Raw genomic sequence first — 17565 nt, 5'->3', positions numbered from 1 at the left:
GACTTGAGCCAGTACCATGCTCTCTAGTACCCGAGTACTGATCTGAGCTTGACCTGTACTTTGTAGTGCCTGAGGACTGTCCTGTTCCATGGTGTCCAATTCCAGAGGATTCACCTGAGCCAGTTCCATGTTTGCCTAAGCCAGAAGCCTGACCTGAACCATGTTGTCCAAAACCAGAGGACTGACGTGAACCATGTTGTCCAAAACCGGGGGACTGACCTGAACCTGTCCCATTTTGTCCAAAGCCCGATGACTGACCTGAGGTGTGTTGTTCAAAGCTAGAGGATTGACTTGAGCCATGTTGTCCAAAGGTAGAGGACTGACTTGAGCCATGTTGTCCAAAGCCTGATGACTGACCTGAGCCATGTCCAGAGCTAGACGACTGACCTGTGCTATGGTGTCCAGAGCTAGACGACTGACCTGAGCCATGTTGTCCAAAGCCAGAGGACTGACCTGAGCCATGTTGTCCAGAGCTAGATGACTGACCTGAGCTATGGTGTCCAAAGCCAGAGGACTGACCTGAGCCATGTTGTCCAGAGCTAGATGACTGACCTGTGCTATGATGTCCAAAGCCAGAGGACTGACCTGAGCCATGTTGTCCAGAGCTAGATGACTGACCTGAGCTATGGTGTCCAAAGCCAGAGGACTGACCTGAGCCACATTGTCCAGAGCTAGACGACTGACCTGTGCTATGATGTCCAAAGCCAGAGGACTGACCTGAGCCATGTTGTCCAAAGCCAGAGGACTGACCTGAGCCATGTTGTCCAGAGCTAGATGACTGACCTGAGCTATGGTGTCCAAATCCAGAGGACTGACCTGAGCCATGTTGTCCAAAGCCAGAGGACTGACCTGAGCCATGTTGTCCAGAGCTAGATGACTGACCTGTGCTATGGTGTCCAGAGCTAGACGACTGACCTGAGCCATGTTGTCCAAAGCCAGAGGACTGACCTGAGCCATGTTGTCCAGAGCTAGATGACTGACCTGAGCTATGGTGTCCAAAGCCAGAGGACTGACCTGAGCTATGGTGTCCAGAGCTAGACGACTGACCTGAGCCATGTTGTCCAGAGCTAGATGACTGACCTGTGCTATGGTGTCCAGAGCTAGACGACTGACCTGAGCCATGTTGTCCAAAGCCAGAGGACTGACCTGAGCCACGTTGTCCAGAGCTAGATGACTGACCTGAGCTATGGTGTCCAAAGCCAGAGGACTGACCTGAGCCATGTTGTCCAGAGCTAGACGACTGACCTGTGCTATGGTGTCCAGAGCTAGACGACTGACCTGAGCCATGTTGTCCAAAGCCAGAGGACTGACCTGAGCCACGTTGTCCAGAGCTAGATGACTGACCTGAGCTATGGTGTCCAAAGCCAGAGGACTGACTTGAGCCATGGTGTCCAGAGCTAGATGACTGACCTGAACTGTGTTGTCCAAAGCCTGATGACTGACCTGACTTACGGTGTCCAGAGCCAGAAGACTGACTTGAGCTATGTTGTCCAGAGCCAGAAGAGTGACCTGAGCTATGTTGTCCAGAGCCAGAGGACTTCCCTGAACTGGACCCTTGTTGTCCAAAACCAGAGGACTGACCTGAGCTGGACCCACACTGACCATAGCCAGAGGATTGACGTGATCCAGACTCATGTCCACAGCAAGACTGACCTGAACCAGAACCAGGTTGTCCATATTTAGAGGACTGGCCAGTGCCAGACCCACACTGACCATAGCCAGTGGATTGACTTGATCCAGACCCATGTTGTCCACAGCATGATTGACCTGAGCCAGATCTATGTTGTCCATAACCAGAGGACTGACCACTGGAAGACCCACACTGACCATTGCCAGTGGATTGACTTGATCTAGGCCCATGTTGTCCACAGCAAGACTGACTTCTGCCAGAACCATGTTGTTTACAGCAAGAGGACTGACTTGAGCTTATTCCCTGCTGGCCTCCACAGTTCTGTGGTTGACCACATTGTCTATATCCATATCCCCTCTGACTAGAAGAGTGGCTACAGGATCTAGGCTCAGATTGAGGACATCCAGAGGAATGACCTCCTGAGATACATCCATGACCTTGTCCTCCACTCCTTCCTGATTGACAACCTGAGTGGGTATAGCTAGATTGATTTCCTTGACCTCCAGATCTACTTGGCTGGCAAGGACTAGAAGCATGTTGTGGTCTTCTACACCCACCTGAATTGCTATATCCACACACATGACTTTCTTCCTTGCTGTCTCCCAAACCTCCAGAGGTAGATCCAAGCATTTGTTCTCCATTCTTTCTTGTCTGAGTAGAGTTTGGTTCATGTCCATTTGTCCCCAGTCCATGTGACAGACCACAACGACCTCTCCTTCCCTGGCTCTTTGACCCAGCTCCAGATTCATGTTCCTCACCAGATTCCCTAGAGGGGCTACCATGTGACTTGCTTCTTCTTTCCTTCAGCCCTCCAGAGCTGGAACCATATCTCTCTTTGCCACTACTCCAGGAGTGACCAGAACTAGACCCATGATGACTTGTCTCAGAACCTTCTGAGCTGCACAGTTCACCTCGCCTTTCAAGCCTCCTGGAGTTGGACCCATGTCTATGTTTTGCAGTTCCTCTTGAGCCCCCAGATCCATAACCATGCTTCTCTCCCTCTCCCCAACTTGAATGTCTATAACCTGATTTATGTCTCGGTGTCTCCTCTTCTTCCTCTTCTGTTTTGCTTTCTTCTTCTTGGTGTTGATGACCATGCCTACGCTTCTTTGACCCTGAAGCTTTGCAGTATTCTCTACTGAGAACCTTGTTGCAGGCCATAGTTAGCTTGAATACCATCAGAAGAAACTCAGTGAAGTCTAGTCTTCGGTCATGATCTCGATCCAGCATATGCATGATGACATCCACTGTATCTGGATCATCTGGGTTCTGTGTATGAGTGACATGCCAAGGGAGACCTAGTTAGCCCAGCCCACATTCTCAGCTAAAACAATCAAGTAGGGATATGGATTTGTCTGAGAAAATAAAGACTACTGGGGTCCTTGGAAGAAGACATTTCAAGGATAAGCAAAAGGATTAAGTGCTTGGGTGTGGCATATGGAAAGGAGTGTGATAAACCAAGTTCAGCAACTGGTATATCTTAGTTTTGCAGAGATTTTAAGCATGTATGTTAATACATACTATGTTAGTACCTATTATTTTGCAATTAATACTTGGCTCCTCCCCAAATAGATGGAAAATGCTTATAGTTCATTTTCAGTTTTTAATTATCCTGGCCACTTTGTTAACTCCCCTTTTAGAAGATATCCCTTTCCACCATCCCCTCAGTTTGATAGGATAATTTATTAATTCATGTTTTAGCACAGATTTCTTTTCTGCTTTTTCAGAAGGGGAATCCTGAGTACATGAGAAAGTTTGAGAGTCTGGAAGGTAAGAGTGCACAGGAAATTGAATAAAAAATTCACCTCTTAAAAAATATATGCTTCATTATAATCTAAATGATTTGACCATTTTTGTAAGATACAGGTTCATAAGAAAAGTGCTATAGAAATTATATAGATAAATATTTGCAAAGCTGCTCCTGCCATTGTATCAGTATTAAAATGTATCCTACCTTTTACTAATTTTTATGATAGATTTTATAATGTAGTTATTTGAATACCTGCAAATGGTATGGTGTCATTAAACTATTGCTTATTATATGCTCCTAAAAATACATGTTGCCTCAATAGATTTTATTACTGCTGCTGATAGAGTTCTCTCAAATGCCATTGAGGCTGTGCACTGTTTTGCTAATCTTGCTCCTGTAGCAGCATGTACAGGACCCCAGTAGCTTTCAGTCCTAGCACATGGTCTTTACCTTCAGAATTGGACGAAACTCTTTCTCTAGAAGTTCCTTTAGCTCATCCTTGCTCAATGTGTCACATTCGCCATCTTGCTTGGTGTAGTTGTAGAAAATATCAATGACTGTGACAACACTTCTTAAGAGGTCTGTCATCTTTTTGCAAGTTTAAGTGAACCTAAAGAGAGAGAGAAAAAATATATTATGTCATCCATTTTCCTGTCTTTTAATTTATAAACAGTTGTCATCTTTTTTTTTTGCACTTTATTAAATTCTTTTATTGGTACATTGTAGGTATACAACACAATTACATTTCTCATTGGGAATTGTACCTTTACATAATGCATCTTGGTTCTTATTTTTTCCCCATTCCTAGCCCTCCCTTCACCCTCTCCACCCTTCCCTATTTACAAAGACTTTATTTCCATTTTTTCCATTTCTCAGCATTTTTCCTTTCCCTTCTTTCCTTTCCCCTGCCCCTCCCACTACCCCTACCCCTTTGGACCTTTTCTTCCTATTTTGCATCATCGATTATTCATTCTAATCATTGGTACATTTTAGGTATACAATATAATGACATTCATCATTGGAAATTTGCACCTTTACATAGTCTCTCTTGGTTCTTATTTTTCACCCTTGCCCAGCCCTCCCTTCAACCTCTCCATTCCTCCCTATTTACAGTTGTCATCTTTAATGTGATTTTTAAATCTCTTTTCTCTTTTAAAACCGAACAAATAAGGATGGGTCAGGGATTTACAATACCTTTCAACACAGTGAAGTTTGTTAACTCTAAATTACTTTGCCAAGATTAAGTCATGGCATATCATTAGCCAACTGGGACTAGGTATCAGGTCTCCATATTTCGTGTCCTAGAATAATATAGTCCTGTTTAATGTCTGTACACATTGAGTGGTTTGTTGTTTTGGGTGTTGTCCTAGGGCTTCCAAAGTTTTCAGGAAAACCCAGATAACATTGTAATGTGTCTTTGTAATTTTACTGCTGCTTTTTTTTTTTTTAAATCAAAAGTGACAGGCATTCTACCATGATATTTATGTTCTCTTTTGGTACCAGAACCTCAACTAGATCCTAAAGGCCTTTAGAAAATTAAAAATGGGCAAAGTGGGCTAGCAGAATCTTTGTACTTCACAGGCATGAGAGAGCACTTATCAGAGCTCAGGAACTATCCTAATCTCAGCACTTGATCAAACATTGTTCTTTTTCATTGGTCTCAGGGAGAAAAGCCCAGTAATATAGGCAGCAGTTAGACTACTGAATAATTAGATCTTAAAGTCTAGGAACTAACTAAACAAAGAAGAGATCCTACAATAATACTAGCTTCTTCCCTATTTGAGCTGCATTGCCCAGAAAGTATGGCATGTAATAAGTCTGAGAAAAGAGTACGAGTGCTAGAAGAAGACAAACTTCTACTTACATTATTATTCTCCATAAAGACACTTATTCTAGAATGGCCCAAGAATAAAGTAAACTAACCAACTAAACAAACAAAAACCAGACATAAAAGAAAGAAAAATACAAAAAAGAATGACAAAATATAACATGATCTCTGCTTTAACTCATACTCCTGTATTTCTGTCACGCATAACACTAAATATCCATAGTTGTAGCTGGATGAATTTTCTCACCTGGTTCACCAAAGGAACACGTAGGATAAAGCCTGATGCAGCTTGCAGGGTGATGCTGGATTGGGAGAGTGACCCTTATATAGCTTATAATGTGGGTGCTGTCCTCTGTGGGATGGGCTGATTCATTTCAATCAAACCTAACTCCACCTCTCTACATGTTTATCTTCCTCCTTCTCCACATTCCCATCTGTAAAATGATTGCAGAAAAACTGGTACTGGCTCCACCTTCTGATGTGAGGACATGGTGCAGGATACTTTTTAAAAGTGCACTTTTTATATGCACTTTTCATATACATGTGAAAAGCAGAAACTTTATTTCAATTAGATAAATGCTTATCTAATTGAAAATGAACTGAACTATTAGACTCACCTAATTCATGTGTTCTTGCAATAATCACTGCCATTTTTCCAGGATTTACTATACACTAGGAAATAATGTGCTGGATATGTTTCACATATTGTCTTATCTCTTCACAACATTTCTGCTTGTATTTTATCCTAGTTAACAGATGAAGAGACAGCTTTCCAAGGCATGACAGTTTCCAAAGGCATAAGCTAGAAGGTGGAGGAAGCAGGATTTAAGCCTATTATGGTACTGTTGCTGTTAACATTATTATAATAGCTTATCTCTGTACCTTTATTACAGAATTACACACCATTTTTGGAGTATCAGGCCCACTGAAACACACATGATGTGAAAAAGTAATAAAAAAATACTCTAAACCAGGAAAAGAAGAAATATTCCCTGGCACTGTGACTTTTCTAGGCTATCAAAGTATAATGGACTATATATAAAAGTAATGAATTCAAAAGTTTTCAAGGTGAATTTAGAATGCACTTTCTGTTGGTAGTCTGGATCTTTGGGCCTGGACCCTTAGGAAAGTGTCATTTATATGCACAAAGTATATCAAGTATATTTGAGGGTAGCAGAAAAAATCAGAAAGTTGTATTAGGCACAATAAACCAGCTCTTCTGTGCTTTTCCACCAGGTGATGATAATATTAGCTGTCATTAGGTGCTTACTATCTTCTAGACATGATAGTTTTATATACTTACCTATTTCTCACAGTAACCTTGTAAGGTCAGTATTATTGTCATCCTCATTTTATAGATAAGAAAATGGAAGAATAAAGAAATTCAAAAATTAGTTTTAATTGACAGCTGGTCAGTGGCAGTGGTAGGATAGAAACTCATGCTGTCTAATGCCAAAGCCTGACACTTAATCACATATACAGTATGACAAATCTGGTCAGTCAGTTCCTATATGGGCGCCCCTTTGGGGACAGTCATCGTATCTTAATTCAATCTACACAGTGCCTAGTTGGTAAACATTTAGAATAAGTATTTGTTCTAAATTGTTAATGGATTTGCCCCTAAAATATACCCATTCTTCTCACAGCTAAGGAGTCCTGGACCAGAACCACCAGACAGAAAGTTATATTTTCCTTAGACATGATGGTCATTATCAATTTTATGAATCTTTTGGAATTGTTTGTTTTTGTTAAAATGACTGCTATGTCAGGTAGACTTTCAGGCCCCAGAGTCCACACTGAGAATTTTAAAGCCATCCTTGTGCTGGAACTCTAGCATTCTGGTCTATAATGTTGAAACTTTCTCCATAGTTTGTCCACTTTGAGAAGACCACATTTACTCTTATGTATTCTTAGCATTCAGGTCTTTCTTCCTTTTCTCATTTGCTTAGCATAATAGATAAAGTTACAGACTTTGTAGTCAGAAAGACTTGAATTCAAATCTCAGCCATCTAATAATCCTCTCAGCCTCAGCTTCCCAACTTAACCAGTGGGAACATAACTTCTACCTCACTAATGGAGATAATGTGTGGCATACAACAAATACTTAGCAAACTGCATGATTATTACAAGCTCATTTTTCCTAGCATCTAGCATAATGTTTCATACATAAGAGGTGCTTGATCATGTTGGATAAAAATGAGTTAGGAGCCAATATTACATCTTTAAATACAGAAGTATTACTTCTCTTTCAAAAGCATTGCCCAGAAGGTTAAATCATGACTTTAAAAAATAGACTAATTTATTGATCTATAATTCAAAAACCATAAAATTCAACTGTAACAATGCACAAATTAATGGATCTATCCAGAGAGTTGCACAAGTAAGTCGTGATTCATATGGTATCTGTAGGTAAGATTCCACGTTTCTCAATGCTTCAGTTTTCCCTTTTATTATTAATGTTCGGGTACAAGTGGACACATATCAGGTCATTTCAGCAACATTTCTGAAGAACAAATATTGTCCCCATTCCAGAGAGGCCCCAGTACACTTGACAGGGAACTAAACTGCTGGTTTCTAATGACCGACTTGATGGTACCTGCAGGCACTTTTGCTTGCCTGGGTTCTGCAAGGTTATTTTGTGTAAATAAGCAGAGGCCTGGAGTGGAGAAGTAGGGTATAGTCTCAGCTATACCATTTCTCCATGCGTGGGCCTCCTTCCTGCCTGTGGCTGTCATAAGAACCAAACATTTTCTCTGGGCTGTGACTCTTAGAAACTCCTGTGTTGGGGGTGTTCAATGAACTTAACTTTGAGCTGATACCCGAGATTTCATCTGGGGACATTGATATGTATGTATCAAATGCATCTTTTGTCTAAAAGAAGTCTAGGATCTGTTTTTGGCCCATAGCAGGATGCAACAGAAAATATACTGATTTTACAGTAAGACACATAGATCATTTTTTCATCATAGCTTCAACATATACTGCCTGTAATACCTTGGGCAAGTTTCTAAATCTGTGTCTGTTTCCACATGGGTAACATGAGGACAATACAGGCACCTGAGAATTAGATGACATAATATTAGGATAATGCTTGGCACACACTAAGAATTCCATATATTTTTCCTTTTTTTTCTTCTAGCTGTCAATTTTAATCTGGCTTAGAAGGTTATCAATAGGTTTTGGCCCATCAATAGGTGATGGTTCCTAGAGATGATTCTTAACTCTGTTGCTTCCTTGTTGTCTCTCTTTCTTTGTAAAATCAGACACCTATTTTTATAACCTGGCCCTCAAAGATCCTTTAAAGTCTAATTGTGAAAACTTGATGAGGAAGATGGAGCCCTAGTTACACCAGCCCAAAATGCCCTTGTGCCAGATTCCTTTCTTATTTTTCCGAGTGATTGTTGGTATCTTGAGACCCATATGCTAGAGCAACAGGATCTTATAAAGAGGATGTCTGCTGACACACCTAGGCTTTCAGAGTGCAGCTCAGGACTTCACTGACTTGTTATGTTCAGATTTAATTGAGATATCCTGCCTGAAACCTCTAGGTACTTGCTGAGCTCTACTTAGGGGCATATCTCAAGGGTAGGCCTCAGAAGCTCAGATGGTCCTTGCAGCCACAACATCAGTAACCTGTGATGAAATTGTGGAGAAGAGGTTGTCTGGTGATGGATTTGGAAATTTACTGGCTAGTTAAACCTCACTGAAGGGGAAGGAACTTGACTTAGCACTGGTACCCTAGGATTCACTAGATGAGCTAGAATTTGTATTTAGACAAGTTGCAAGATATGACTAGTAAGTAATGCAGTTGACTTTGTCTTTCAACAATCGAGAACCTCTGCAAGCTGATTTCCCTAAAAGGCTTTAACTATATGCTCAGAATGTTGGGATAGTCTGAGCTTTGCAGTCTTTTGAGTATAATTTGGTAGTGGAAATATTGGCCTTTAATCATGAATGTGAATTTTGGAAACATTCATAATCATTCAGAACCAAGCTTGTAAGAAAAGAGAATACTAATTGGTGAGGTTTTAAAAACAGGAGTCCACTGTTGTGTATGAAGTTAAAGCAATCAGAGTGATATCTTTGCTTCAGAGGCTCTTGGTGATTCATTTTACTTCAGCGGGTGTTTCTTGAGTACTTTCTATGATTGCCTGACACTTCTCTTTGTAGAAACGTGCTTTCAGTAGTGAGAATGTGTGAGCCAGCATAATGAACCTAGATCAGGACTGAAGCTGGGCCTGGGTTTGGGCATCAGAAAATCTTTTGAAGAGTTTTCTCTCCCCTCCCCTCCCCTCCCCTTCCCTCCCCTCCCCTCCTCTCCCCTCCTCTCCTCTCCAGTTAAATACATTTCAGAAGATCTGTAACATGGAAGCCCAGTGCTGGGCACAGTGGCCTCAATAAAATTATATTGGTTTGGGATTACTTAGGATTTTGGGATTAACCTTCAGTAATATTGAGAGTCACCTATTTGAAAGAGTATTGAGGATTTGCCATTTGGGCTTGCCCAGAATACATTATACACAAATACATACATGTGAATAGCATTTGTCCTTAAATTACCATAAAGCTAGGGACTGATTTTCCCTACAGTACACATTAAGGCTGATTTTTCATGCCTTTTAGATAATGAAAAAACTGACAAAAATTATATTCTGAGCTGTCTAAAATGACATCTCTGAGTAGGACTAGGGAAAAGTAAATCTAGGACCTCTATAAGTTATACCATCAGGATTAAATTTTAATTCATGAATTAATACAATTAATGTTACTGATTATTGCCATTGTCTGTCATAATTTCATTGGTTCTCCCTTTAAAAATTAGTTTATGTTTTTTCACCTATTATAAGTAAAGTCATTTCACCGATGTACTCATTCCTGGCCTCTAACACTAATTAAGCTTTAGGATTTAGGTCTTCTGGGACTGCTCAATTTAATGACATCTGAGCATATGGATTCTAAAAAAGAAAGATAATAAAGTGGGATCTGGTACTGGGAATGTATCTCAGTGGTAAAGCCCTTGCCTGGTATGTGTGAGGTCCTGCATTCAATATCCACCACTGCCCAAATAAGCAAACCAACCCAGGAAACCTATGGAAGAAATACATCTGCAGTGTCTTACCTTTTCTTTAGTAGATTTTCCTTCCTAGGGACTGGTTGCTCCAAAAATGGGTCACTAGATTGCTAGCTTAGCAAGATAATTGCAAAAGGCAGATAGAGCAATTATTTTGTGTTTATTATAGAGAGCTGTGACCTTGGACTAACCATAATCTAATTGCTTCACCAATATTCCATTTTTTTTTTTTGCCAGTGAAAGATGGTTGGATGCACTGCCTGAGGCTGCAGGCCCAAGGGAAACCAGTACTTAACTTTTTTAAATGTTCAAAGAAAAAGAATTAAGATGTGTTATGTATGCGTGCCAACTCCCCATGATGAATGTAATAATTATGTGCTGCAAACATGTACTAATAAAAATTTTAAAAATGTTCAAAGATGACATCTCCTTCATCTTCAGGATAGAAATGGATCGGGAGGCGAGCATACATGGAGAGTAGGGCTTGGGGCTTTTGCTCCAACATGAGAAGCTATTGACCTAGACTTCTGCCAGAGCAATTCTCGTACTTGTTTCCTAAGGCTAGTCCACACAGAAGAATTCAGGGCAGACACAGGGTAGGACTCTTAAAAGATTAGGTTTCTTGGTGCCTCCCTAAAACCTGAAACAATAAAACAGCTTGGTCCAGTGATTAGGAGCATAGACTGGAATCTGACAGACCTGGGCTAGGATACTACTTTGTGAATGTGGGAAATTTTTTCATAGGGTTGTTATAAAGCTTAAAAGTTAAGTAAAGTGCCTAGAACAAAACAGTCAATAAATGTTTAAATTGATATTTTTTTCTAAAAATTTTTAAACTTCTAGTTTCCTTTATATATTTTATTGAAATACTATATTTTCTTTGTTTTGTGGATGACCTTGTCAATTTGACAGTTATTGTTACCAGTTTTATTTTGAGGGCTAAAATCATATGTTAGGCATTGTACTTGATATTAATCAACATCTTTGGACATCTAGAAATGTACAAAAGTGGCCTGTGATTGGTCTGCTTGCACGTGGATCATGGTTCTGGCTTATTTGGCTGCTGGACCCTTGGATTAAAGATGACTGTGATTGTATTTATGATGATCATTATAATGATGCAAACTCTGTCCATATGGACATAGAATCCTCAGATCAGAGCCATTTACTTTGGGAGTAGAAGGTCAATCATCAGCTCTGAACTTAGGATGCATAGATTATCTTCCTCATTCCCTTCCACTCAGTCTAGTGACCCACGAGGGGAAGGAGCATCGTGCGTATCTATCTTGCTTCTCTTATCTATAATTTTACTTTCCCTGGTTGTACTCTAGCCCCTGGAAGCCCCCTCTTGGTTGTTTATGGCTCTTGGTCACCTCATTCTCAGTAGGAATGCTTACTCTTACCAGATTTTGAAACCATGAATTATTTGGGGGTTTTATAGGTAGAACTTTTTTCTGCCCCTTCTCTTTCATGAGGAGCCAAATTCTCAATAATCTCTAATGGATTATAGATTTTTGGGCCTCTCTTCTTGACACCTGCTATCCCACAGGAGGCTGAGAGACAAGTAATTCTCAGTGGCTCAAATTGGCCTAAATAGCAGGAAGACATTTGCTGACTGAGGGGCCTTGTGTACATGTATATTCTGTAGCCTTTAAGCTATCTTCTATCTAAATGTAAATTGACTTATTAAATTTAGCTGCATATTTCTCCTGAAAGCGGCTCAATTTGCCAGTGGCTGCAGTTCAGCTGAAGCAAAGCCCAACCCAATTTAGGCCTTTGTATGAAGCCAGAGGCAAGTTGAGTCAGGTACATACCGACCAAGTTCAGAAGCTGCCTGCTGTAGGACTGGTTCCCCACTCATTACTTCCACAATCCAACAATCTGGAGCCTAGGTTAAGCTATTTGTTCCACAGGCCTGTAAGTGATAAGACAGGCTGGGTCTCTATTTTGAGAATGGTAGTGAGGGGAGGGCCCTTTAGATGTTAATTTTAATATAGATCCTATGCTAAGAAACAGATGTTGTCTCTTTGGATCCTCATCTGCACCAAAGGCACTTCAGCACTAGGCCATTTAAAAATAGAGACCTACGGGCTTCAATCCCTATATCCATGACATATTCACAGTAGCTGATATGTGTTGTACCACTGGGAAAGGAGTCGGAGCAAAAGTATCAAATACACACCCATACTTATTCTATAGACACAGTAATGGGAAAGCTAATCACTAAATTTATTTGTCAAATATAAAAGACATGAGGATACAGTATAATGCAAAGAACTCTAGGTCATTCTTGGTTTCATACTCAAAAGCTATCTGTCAGTAAATTTCATTCATTCTACCTTCACATTATAATCAAAATCTGCTTACTTCTTACCATTTCCACTATGACTATCTTGGTCCAACTGCCATAATTTGTTGCCAGTACCACTGTCTTCTTAACAGATATACCTGTTTCTACTCTTAGTCCTCTGGCTTGTAACACATTGAGTAGAGTAAATGTTTTAATTTTTTCAGAGTGAACATTTTAAAGCAGAAATCTGAGCATGTCATTCCCCTAATTAATGCCACACAGTGCCTTCTGTCTGACTCAGGGCAAGAAGGAAGACCGAAAGACCTCTGACCTCATGTCTTTCTCCTCTCAATGTCATTCTCTAGCCATATTGAGCTTCCTGATGTTCCATGAACTTTCCAGGTACGCTGGCATCTCAGAGTTTCCTCTCTCTGAAATGCTAATTTCTGGATTTCTCTCCATCTCCTTTAAGTCTATGTTCTATCATTGCCTACAGGATTTTCTCAAAAGATAGAGTAATATGGATTAGATTCATACTTTTACTTTTGTCAATTACAATTTTAAAGAAACATAAAAGTTTTCATCCATTGAACAACAGAGGAGATAAATTAAATGAGCACTATGACTGCCCCAGCTTAAAGCTTGGAGCAAGTCTAGGGCACAAGACAGTAGCGGGAACCCAGCCAGGATTATTTCATCAAGAGGACATTATAGTTCTACATGAATGGATAGAAATGCAAGAAGAAATAGTCAATAAAAGTCAGATTTCAAAACCCCTTTCTCAATAAATGCCAAAACAAATGGAAAATCAGTAAGAAGTCTTGAAGAACATTGTATTTTTTCATTAAGTTTATTGGTATATTTTAGGTATAAAATACAGTTACATTGATCATTGGGATCTTGTACCTTTACATGATGTATCTTGGTTCTTATTTTTTCCCCATTTCCCTGCACTCCCTTCACCCCCTTCACCCTTCCCTATTTACAGAGACTTTGTTTCCATTTATTCCTTTTCTCATACTTTTTCTTCTCCCTTCTTTCTTTTCTCCTACCCTTCCCACTTCCCCAACTCCTTTAGATGTTTTCTTCCTATTTCACATTATCAATTATATCATTTGAAACTTATTTACACTTTTAGTATTTTACACCAGAGAAACTATTCAGTATTTACACATGTGTGTCCTATTTATTTCACTTAAGAGTATGGCCTCAGTGTGCATCCATTTAGCTATAAATGTCTCTAATTTGTCAGTCTTTATGGCTGAGTAGTACTCCGTTTTACAGAAAAACCACATCTTCTTTATCCAGTCTCCAGTTGATGGGCATTTGGGCTGTTTCCAAGTTTTAGCTATTACAAACTGTGCTGCTATAAACATGGGTGTGCATATATCATTGTGGTATGATTCTTTTAATTCTTTTGGAAATATACCCAGCAGAGGGATAGCTGGGTCAAATGGGACCTCTAATCCTAGTTTTTTGAGGTATCTCCATATTAATTTCTACAGTGGTTGCACCAGTCTGCACTCCCACCAACAATGAAGAAGGGCTCCTTTCTCCCCACAGTCCCGCCAACGTTTGTTATTGGTTGATTTCTTGATAGCAGCCATTCTTTCTGGAGTGAGGTGGAATCTCAGTGTTGTTTTCACTGCATCACTTGAATGACCTGTGATGTTGAACATTTTTTATATATTTATTTGCTGTTTTCTACTTCTTTGTCTGAGAAATGTCTGTTCATTTCAGATGCCCATTTTTAAATTGGGTTTTTATATTTGGGGTGTCTGATTTCTTTGAATTCTTTATATATTCTAGATAGTAAACCTTTGTCTGAGGAACATCTGGTAAAAAATTTTTCCCACATTGTAGGTTGTCTCTTAGCTCTGCTGGTAGTTTTTCTTGCAGTGCAAAAGCTTTTTAATAAGATGAGATCTCAGTTGTTGATTCTTTGTGCTAGTTCCTGTGCTACTGAGGATTTGTTCATAAAATCTTTTCCAGTACCAGTGTCTTCTAGAGTTCTACCTAACTTACCTTCCAGTAAGTTTAGTGTTTCTGTTTTAATATTTAAATCTTTAATCCACTTTGATTTTAGTTTAGTGCATGGTGAAAGATAGGGGTCTAGTTTTAATCTTTGGCAGGTTGAAATCCAATTTTTCCAACACCATTTATTAAAGAGGGTATATTTCCTCCAGTGAGTGTGGTTGGCTCCTTTGTCAAAGATGAGGTAGCTGGGTATGTCTGGAGTTGTTTCTATATCTTCTAATCTATTCCACTGATCCTCAGGTCTGTTTCTTTGTCAGTACCATGCTGTTTTTATCATAGTAGCTTTGTAGTATGGTTGCAAGTTGGGGATTGTGATGCCCCTACCCATGTCTCTGTTGCCTAGAATTGCTTTTGCTAGTTCTGTGAAATATACTGTTGGGATTTCAATTGGGATTGGATTGAACCTGTATAGCAGCTTTGAAAGTATGGCCATTTTCACTATATTGGTTCTTCCTATCCAGGAGAAAGGGATATCTTTCCATTTTCTTATATCCTCTTTGATCTCTTTTTTCAAAGTGCTGTAGTTTTTAGTGTAGAGGTCTTTTGTCTCCTTTTTAGATTGATTCCTAGATATTTCATTTTTTGGATGCTATTGTGAAAGGAATTGTTTCCCTAATTTCTCTCTCAGTGAGTCTGTTATTTGGGTACAAGAAAGCTATTATTTTTTGAGTGCTGACCTTGTATCCAGCTACTCTACTGAATCTGTCAGTTAAGTCTAGAAGTATTTTGGCAGAATTTTTGGAGTCTTCTATGTAAAGTATCATGTTGTCAGCAAATAATGACAGTTTAACTTCTTCCTTTCCTATTTTTATTCCTTTTATTTCTTTCTCTTTTCTAATTTCTGTGGCTAATGTTTCCAGAACTATATTAAACAGGAGTGGTGATAGTGGACATCCTTGTGTTGTTTCTGATTTTAGCATAAAGGTTTTCAGTTTTTGCCCATTTAGTATTATGTTGGCTGTTGCTTTTTCATAGATAGCCTTTATTAGCTTGAAATAAAGACTATCTATTCCAATTTTCTGTAGAGTTTTTATCATAAATGGGTGTTGGATTTTGTTGAATGATTTTTTTCTGCATCTATTGAGATGATCATATGTTTTTTGTCCTTGGCTCTGTTAAGATAGTGTATTACATTTATTGATTTATGTAGGTTGAACCATCCTTGCATCCTTGTAATAAATCCGACTTGGTCAGGGTGTATGATCTTCTTGATGACCCTCTGTATTCTTTTCGCCACTATCTTGTTGAAGATTTTTGCATCTATGTTCATTAGGGAGATTGGCCTGTTGTTCTCTTTTTTGGTAGGGTCTTTCCTTGGTTTTGGAATCAAAGTAACAGTTGCTTCCAGAAATGAATTTGGAAGTATTGCTTCGCTTTCAATTTCATTGAAGAGTTTTAAGAGTAGTGGCAATAGATCTTCTCTAAGTGTCCTGCGGAATTCAGCAGTGAAGCCATCAGGACCTGGGCTTTTCTTTGTTGGTAAAGTTTTAATTACATTTTCAATTTCAGTGATTGTAATTGGGGTTTTTAGACTTTTTATATTTTCTTCGTTCAACTGTGGTAATTCATATGTATCTAGTAATCTGTCCATTTCTGTGTTTTCCATTTTATTAGAGTACAGGTTCTTGAAGTAGGTATTGATCCTCTAGATTTCTGCTAGATCTGTTGTGACTTCACCTTTTTCATTTCTAATTTATGAATTTGAGCCTTTTCTTTCCTTTTTTTGATAATGTTGGTTAAGGGTTTATCAATTTTATTTTTACTTTTAGAAAACCAACTCTTTGATTCATTGATTTTTTTGTATTGTTCTCTTAGTCTCCATTGCATTGATTTCTGCTCTGATCTTTATAATTTCCTCCCTTGTATGAGCTTTGGGTCTGTCTTGCTCTTCTTTTTCTAGGAGCATAAGGTTCAGCATTAGGTTATTTAAGCTCATTCTGTTTTCCTAATATGGGCATTTACTGCTATGAATTTCCCTTGTAGAACTGCTTTCCTTGTGTCCCATAGATTCCTGTATGTTGTATTGCCATTATCATTTAATTGTAGAAACTGTGTAATTTCTTGAAGAACATTATTAACCAATTAACCAGCTTGACCTAATTGGTGATTCATAGAACATTCCAGTCTACAATAAGAGAATACACATTCTTTTTAAGTGAAAATGGAATAGTTATTCAGATAGACTAACTGAGCCATTGAACAAGTCTCAATAAAGTAAATGTCTAATATCAAGGACAAGAGAAGGGACATCACAGAGCCCAAGGGTCTTAAAAGGGTAAGGAGTGGATATTGTGAATAACTTTTATGTCAATAATTTGGGCAGTTTGGAAGAAGTGGATTAACTCCCTGAAAGATACTAACTACTAAAGCTTACTCAAAAATAAATGACATGGACCAGGGATTTACCTCAGTGGTCTCACCACCTGCCTCATAAGTGCAAGGTCCTGAGTTTGATTCCTGGTACAAAAAAAAAAAACATATACATATAAAACTATAATTTGTCAATGTACAATAAAATAAAACAGAAATGGCTAAATGAATGGCCTATCTACTAAGTAAATTGGATATAAAATTAAAAGCTTTTCCATAAAGAAGTTACTCTAGGTTCAGTGGGCCTTACTCATAAATTCTACCAAACATCTATGGAGGAAACAATACCAGTCATACATAGACTTGTCCAAAGACTTGGAGAAGATGGAATACTTTTCAACTCATTCTATGATGTCAGCAATAAAAAAGCAGGGAAAGACATTATAAAGAATAAAAGTACATCAATATTTCTCATTAACAGTAGTGCCTACATTTTTAGTAAAAATTTAATAGATCATATTTAACAATATATGAAAAGGATAATGTTATGGCCAACAAGGGTTTATCCTTAGAAATGTCAGGATGGTTCAACACTCAGAATCAATCAAGGTAATGCATCATATCAAAAAATTAAAGGAGACAAACTATA

The sequence above is a fragment of the Heterocephalus glaber genome, unplaced genomic scaffold (assembly GCF_053883595.1).
Source record: "Heterocephalus glaber isolate CG9 unplaced genomic scaffold, H.glaber_assembly_v1.0 deba00001795, whole genome shotgun sequence".
Lineage (NCBI taxonomy): Eukaryota > Metazoa > Chordata > Mammalia > Rodentia > Bathyergidae > Heterocephalus > Heterocephalus glaber.
The sequence above is the reverse complement of the archived record's forward strand: the minus strand, read 5'-3'. Positions refer to the sequence as shown.